The sequence below is a fragment of the Perognathus longimembris genome, chromosome 28 (genome assembly GCF_023159225.1).
Source record: "Perognathus longimembris pacificus isolate PPM17 chromosome 28, ASM2315922v1, whole genome shotgun sequence".
In the NCBI taxonomy this organism is placed as follows: domain Eukaryota; kingdom Metazoa; phylum Chordata; class Mammalia; order Rodentia; family Heteromyidae; genus Perognathus; species Perognathus longimembris.
This window is the reverse complement of record NC_063188.1, coordinates 80,163,580-80,171,510: the sequence shown is the minus strand read 5'-3', so window position 1 is coordinate 80,171,510 and position 7,931 is coordinate 80,163,580.

The following is a 7,931-nucleotide window of genomic DNA, read 5'->3' as shown; positions in this document are numbered from 1 at the left end:
TAATTTTCTCATTGATTTCTTTTATATAGATGGAACCCAACATCAGAGGTCTTTCCTTCGACCACCGAACAACATTTAAAATTGCACAAGGAAAGTTATATCTATTTTATTCACCTGCATTTTCCTGGTCACCCAGAACTTGAACTCATGACAGTCAAATCAACAGCATTCATTCAATTGGGGTAGGAAACTTTATTAAGCTGTGTACAGCATCTGCTCTCCACCATCAGGATGGTAAGGAACAGCAATGAGCCTCCACAGGGCTGTTTTCTAAAAAAAATTTATTGTCTAACATGTACAGAGAGGTTACAGTTTCATACGTTAGGCACTGGATACATTTCTTGTACTGTTTGTTACTTCCTCCCTCATTCCCCCCTATCCCCTCCCCTTTCCCTTTCTCCCCATGAGTTGTTCAATTGATTTACATCAAACAGTTTTGGAAGTATTGCTTTTGTAGTCGTTTGTCTTTTTACCCTGTGTCTCTCGATGTTGGTATTCCCTTTCATTTTCCTAGTTCTAATACCAGTATACACGGTTTCCAATGTACTCAGATAAAGTACAGAGATAGTGCAGGTACAACCACAGGAAGGGGGTACAAGAGGGTCATCAATAATAGAAGCTACAGTTTCACATCACATGTTGAAAGTAAGAGCTCCCCTATGACCCAGCAGCCCCACTTTTTGGCATCTACCCAAAAGAGCTGGGTTTTTAAAGGTAGATGCTACACTTTCTATAGCAGGTGGTTGCTTAGCACAGCTGCAGGGGGTCAACGCAGGGGGTAAAGCAAATCACAAACAGGTTAAGCAAGCCATTTACAGAAGCAGAAATTTTTGGTCAGGCTGATCTAATAACTTTATTTTAACAATTGTTAACATGTTTCCATAATACCAAATAATCAAGCATGAGGGGCCTAAAACCTGTACTCAATCATAAGTAGACCAACCTGACAGTCGCCATGGCATTTCTATAACTACTACTATGATTATTTCTGTATTATGATGATCACTTTTACAATCTGTTACTATGGTTACTACTTAGATACAGAGAGGAACAAGGACAACATATATTTTTAAATGTCAAACTATGAGGAACTAGTCTCACGGGTGAGGCTACAGCCCTCTAGCATTGGAGTCACCAAAATTGAGTTATAGAAGAAAAGAGTAAACTCTAAGAGTGAAATTTTACAAGCCCTATTGTTTCTAGGAGCTCTGAAGGGCTACATTGGTTCTCACACACCCTGATTTTCACATATTTCTTGGGTGTTTTCTAAAGTTCAAAGCCTATTTATCACAATGTTTCCTTTTCATATGGAGAACTTCCTCAATATTGGTACATCTGTTAGTGAAATGTTTCTAAATGTTCTGTTATCCAAGTATGTCTTTATTTCTCTACAATTCCTGAAGGATATTTTCCTTCAGGAAATTCAGAGTTGAAAGATCTTTACTCTCAGTAATAGGTATCACTACTTTCCAGACTTTTCTGAATTCAGAGAAGACATATGCTACCATTTAAATCAATGATCCTCTTTAGGCAATTGCAAGTATTTATCAGTAGTTGCTGTGGGGAGTTTTTGTCACTTTATTAGATTTTTTTTGTAATTGTAAAAGTATTGTACAGAAGGATTACCCTTTCATAAGCCAGGTAATGAGTATATTTCTTTTTGGACATGGTCAAACCTTCCCAAAATGTATCCAAGTTTTTTTCCTTAGGAAGTTTTCTTTTTAGTCTAAGTTTCCAGAAGTTGCTTTTGATGTTTCCTGGTACGTATAATTTTGGGGAGTTGTTTGACCTATTTTTGTGGTTTTGTTTAGAATGATAATTTAGCTTTTAACATTATGGAGTATTTGTCTGGCCTGCTTAGCTTTTCTATTTCTTTTTTTTTTTTTTTTTTGGCCAGTCCTGGGCCTTGGACTCAGGGCCTAAGCACTGTCCCTGGCTTCTTCCCGCTCAAGGCTAGCACTCTGCCACTTGAGCCACAGCGCCGCTTCTGGCCGTTTTCTTTATATGTGGTGCTGGGGAATCGAACCTAGGGCCTCGTGTATCTGAGGCAGGCACTCTTGCCACTAGGCTATATCCCCAGCCCCTAGCTTTTCTATTTCTATCAAGCCAAATTGAAGCTAAAGAAGATGGCACACTGATGTACAGTTTTTAGTTCTGAAGGCATTCTGATTTAGGAAGGTTCCCATTTGGATCAGACTTGTGTTTTTTGTTTTTCCAGGGCTTACTAGAAAATATTGAAGAGTGTCCACTTGACAGTATCTGGAGCTTGAGGCCCATGGGCCAGAGGCACTGCAGGATTGGGACCCACAGCATTTGACTTGGTTAATAATAGCTCTTCACATCTGTAATTCAAAATGGCTCCCAAGAAAAGGATACTACCAAAAAGAAGATTGACACCATATGGCAAGCATATAAAATATCCAAAGGCAGAGGCTAAACTATTTGCTGTGGAGAAAGTAGTGGATCAACATGTAGTAGAAGGAAAGGTAGAATATCTCTTGAAATGGAAGGGATATTCAGATGCTGATAATACCTGGGAAGCAGAAGAAAATTTACATTGTCCAGACTTAATCAAGACTTTCTAAATTTATCTCATGGTAGCACATCAAATGTGCAAAGAGATGCAGATCTTTCCTAGGGGTCAAAGGCCTGAACAAATAATTGGTGCTGAACAAAGTAGTGGAGGATTGATGTTTATGATGAGGTGGAAAGATTCAGATGAAGCTGAGTTGGTACCAGCAAAAGAGGCTAATGTGATATGCCCTCAGATGGTAATTGCTTTTTAGGAAGAGATAATAATAATTTGGAATTCTTCTCCAGAAGATGAAGTTCAGTAATCATCTGATTTGTTCATATATACAAGTGTACATGTATGTATAGATATGTATATATGTGTGTGTTATTAAGTATGTATAATCTGAGTCTTACATTGGAATTAAATTTGTGAAACTATAACTTCCTTATAATAATGTAAAGTTTGATATGTTGTTTCTGTATGCAGTATCAAAGGTTTTATTGAGATACTGCTTTTGCATCAACACAACTGGCTACTTTGAACAAATATAATAAAGGCTTTTGGTAGTAGCTTGCCTTTCAGAAAAACATGTTTTCTTCCATGATATATTTCCACTCCTTGAAAAAAAGGTTTCTTTAAATGGCAGGCAGTATTGTGTCACGACTTAATCATAACTACTTGTCTTTTACTGCATTGTTTTAGGGCTATCCTGATTTTTTTGTTTATTTATCTGTGTGTGTACATAAAACACAGTGATACTTTTGAGATTTTACTTGCTTAGAGTTGCTAGGTACCAAAATCAGACATTACTTGACATGTAGAAATATTTTACTAATAAATCTCTTATGTAACTTGAAAAAAATGCTAGGTAAACATATACCCCTGAGTAATATCACTCCTGGTTTTTCTGTGTCTTTTTTAAATTTCAATTTTAGTATTTTAATGGGTTCACTAGCAACATTTGTTGATCTAAACTTGCTAGGTAGCCAAGCTGGCCTCAAACTTTACTTCTTCTTGCCTCCGACATTGATATCTAATTACAATAGGTTGTTTGCAAAATGTAATGAATGAAAATTATTTCTCATTACCAAAAACTTCCTTCAACCCAAGTGAAAAAATTAAGACAAATTGTTTTTCTTTACCAAGGTAAGCAAAACTATGTCAACATTGAAAAGTGTCTGTAGTGACTTATTCCTATACTGAATATTGGAATCTAGATACTTCAAGCTCATGAATCCTGGGAGATGCAAGGCTTGGCCTATAGAAAGGCAATCAGCTTCATTCAAAGTATAAATAAAACAAAAATGTCTAGGAATATAACTCCATCATTAGTCTGACTGCACATGAATTCTACATACACAAAGCCTCCCTGCCACCACCACCCCAACAATAAGAGACAAACCTTTGAATTTTCTGTGCTATCCAGTCTACATGTGTTTCATCACTCTCATTGAGAGAACAGTGGACTTCGATTGTTAGGGCACACTGGGTTATAGTCTGGGCTATTGAGCACTCTGCCTAAGAGCAATCCCTAGCTTCCGCATCAGTAGATAATTAAGATCTTAACTACATGTGAGTTTCTTCTGGCACCACTCTAGTAGAGAAAATAGAATCGTAACCAATGGCCTCGGTGTTAGAGTTCCGCAGTCTAAATCTTGTTTGTCATAATTCCTCCAGGTAGGAATGTGGTAGATGACAGTTTTAAAGTGCTAAATCTGTCTATTTGAATCTGCTGTATTGTTTGCTGTGCAGTGAGGTATGCTGCGATATTCTTTGAGTAAGTGTTGATGACAATAGCTAGTAGTGTACACCTGTGTACTCTGGTTCAGCCTCCCTGTTGAATGATACCATCAAGCAGTGCATAAGGAAAATATTTCTCCTGCTGCTATGTCACTGGGATTTTGCATTCAATCTCAGCTAGTGATTCCTACGAGAGGAGGCCAGGTTCTCCATCAGAGTTTTCTGCATGCTTACAGCCAGGAATGGTGCCTGTAATCTAGGGACCCCATTTAATGTTTGATTAAACATTGGTATCATTGTTCTGTAGCACCTGTGTTGAAAAAATATGTTTTATGCTAGGAATTGAGGTTCAATTTTGTTATGCTAGATCCGCAGGAAACAGAATCTGAGACTCGTAACGTGAACATGGCTCATGAAGGCAGTTGGATTGACACCAATATCAACAAAAAAGCGGGTGATTGAATTTGAGGTATGGAGAACATGAAAACTTGGCCCCCAAGAGCAAGAAATCAAGATTCAATTGCATCAATCCCTCAAACAGTCTTATAATCTCCCCCTGTTGAAGGGAAGACCATCATGGAAGACCATGCAGACACAGAGTACAAGCAAAAGAAAGTCTTCATTACCTGCATTAAACTGGAGAGTTGAGGTGCCCCCCCAAAGTGCAGTTCCCAGTCTGTTCTCATAGCTGCTTGTAAGGCAGAAACCCAACCCCCCCTATTTACTCAGAGGAGGAAAGTAACTAATAATTCTTTCCTGCAGGTGCAAGCCAAGCATGAGGGTACACAAGCTAAAACAGTATTATAGCAAACATGAGAAGACTAAAACAATTCTGCAAGCATTCATAAATGGGGCAACCTGACAGTTACCGTGACATTTCTATAACTACTACTATAACTCATTACTATAGTTGTTCCCAAACTCATTACTATGGTTGATATCTGGAAAGAGAAAGGAACAAAGGCCACATATATCTTTAAATGTCAAACTATGAGGAAATAGTCTCACAGGTTACAGTGCAGCCCTCTGATATGGAATCACAGAAATGAAATGGAGTTATAGAAGCTAAGAGTAAACTCTAAAATGATGAAATTTTGCAAGCCCTATTACATTCCCCACTGGTTCTATGTGACTGATTCAAATTGTGGAGTCACACTGGGGCAAGTGATTATAGTTCTTATGATGATTAGCTTTAGTGCATTTACTTTCTCTAGTATAATTGGTAAGGCAGTTAACCAAACACGGTCCTGCTATTAAGGCTAGTTGCAAGAGCGCCAAAGGGCCTGCTAGGGCTATGATTAAGGTCATAAGTCAGGTAGACCAGGTAAACAGGGACTGATACCAATAGTCAGAATTATGTCTTCTTTTCTCTCTCGCCCTTAAGTTATTTCTAACTAGGACAAGGCTTTCTCTGTTAATTCCTGACTGATTAGCAGGAAAGCAACAAGTCTCCCCTAGGGACATGCAAAGGCCTCCTTGTTTCATGAAGACAAGGTTCAGTCCTCAGCAGTTTTGAAAGACCCTACTTGGCTCTCTATTTGGGAAAGGGACATTTCTAAAGGTCCTAAATCCGTATCTATTTGAGTACTTAGTTCTCTAAATTTTTTATGTCTTATAACTAATGCAGATATCCCAACTGCAGCTGATCCAGAAATTCCTGTTCCTCTACCAAAAGGGGAAGGAGGATTTGGATGGCCCTTTGAGTTCTAACAAGTCCCTCATCTAGGTTAATATGGGTTCGTCTTCTTTCCCCACTATAGATGTATACTTGAGGAATGGCTTGAGCCAATGCACAGAGAGCTCCCCATGCTTGGCTTTTTAATAAATTAGATGTTATGTACTTAGTTAATCCATTTGTGCATGCTAACCAGGTGGTCTCGGGAGCTCAATAATAATCTCTTTGGTTTGTTGCATTTGCAATGAATCTCCCATCCCATCTTTCTGAGTTGCTACTCCCATGTTTGGGATGGTGTTTGTTATATGCTACCTGTCCACTAGGGAGGAAAAGAATCCATAGAACAAATGTAACAGTTAATGGACCCATTGCAGTCTTATCTTTAGTGGATTGGACATTTGGGTTACTGTCCATTTTTACCTGTTGTCTGCCACTTTCTTCAGGTGTGTGTGTGTGGTGGATCCAGGAAGGAACAGCAGCTACCTTCAAGGCCCTTGGATAATATCCTCTCTAGGTTGGTTCCAAAGTCCTAGCAGGAACTCTTTTCACTGACATCAATCCCCTGGTTGGAACTTGTGGATTGGCTCAAAGGCAGCCTTGCTTTCTTTTCCTCTGATTGCCTGGTGAATAGCCTTCTGAGTGAACTGGAGGGCCTATAATGACTTGAGAAGGAAGTGATCAGTAATCTCTGCTCTGGAGACATAGTGTGGGAGTATGGTGGATTTGAGTCATCAATTGTTATTCCCCTTGGAGCTGTTGAGAGAATAGATCTCCCATCTGGCACCACCAGCCAACCTGTTTTTGTTTGTTGTTGTTTTTTTTTTGCTCAAAGCCCAACTACTTTGCCCATTCCCTCTCTTCTGGGGGGCTTGGTAGGAAGATCTGGTTCTGGCATCATCACCAGAATCTGGTACTAGGGCCACTTCCCAGGCTGCCAGATCTGATGCTCTATTTCCCTGGGTTTAGGTGATTTTTCCTTCTGGTGTCTCTTGATCTTAAGAGGAGTTGGTGGGTGATGTCTTTAACAGTAATAAACCTTCATACACAGATTTTCTGATACATAGCCCCAAATTTTAAGTGGAGGGAAATAAGTTCCAAGTCTTCAAAAATTTACATTTTGTTAAGTCAGATAACTCTTGATTACAGATTAAACATTTTATGCATTAAAATACCAGGTTTTTTTTCTAACTTGGAAATTAAAGGATGCTTTTACAACAGTATTTTGGGGTTTTAATATAAACTCATCCATTATTTCCCACATACTGACATTTCTATCTTGAACATGTTCACACACACACTTTTGTGCCCAAAGATCATAATGTGCACAAAAATTAACATCGGCCATATATCTTTAGGAAGTTTAATGACAAGAGATTTTTGCCAGTCTTACTCTTGCAGATGACCATTATTTAAGACAAAACTTTGTTAACAAATTAATAAACCACGTCAACATTCCCCCAAACTCATTTTTTCAAGAGCTTGTTTGCTTATCAGGGCACATTATTAGCATACCAATTAACCTTTAGAATATCTTCTGTTGGAGGAAGGGAGGGTATTACCTGTAGTTAAACTCTCTCCACTGAGCAGGCTGCAGTCTCAGACAGATTGCTAGCAAAAAACAATTACTTCATCTCTGCCTACCACCTGCAACTGCCACTGAGAGGGGCAAAGCAGGCTCACCACCAGGCCCAGCTAAAGGCTGACATTTTTATTCCCCCAGAGATATTCGAATGGAAAATAAAGACATGGGAAACAAAGATCCACATTTTAAGCTGGTACTAATTTTTACAACAAGATAAACACAAAAACCAAAGGGTTTTAAGCTGAGGCCACTCCCACTCAGCACACCAGAACTTCCTTCAGAGCACATCTCACTTTCCCTACCAAGGCAGCCTCCTCCTGGGGAGTCCACCATATTGATGGCACTTTCAATTAATTTCTATTTGCCTGTGAAATAAAAGCATACACTTTAAAGGAGTTTTAAAACAGCTGACACAAACA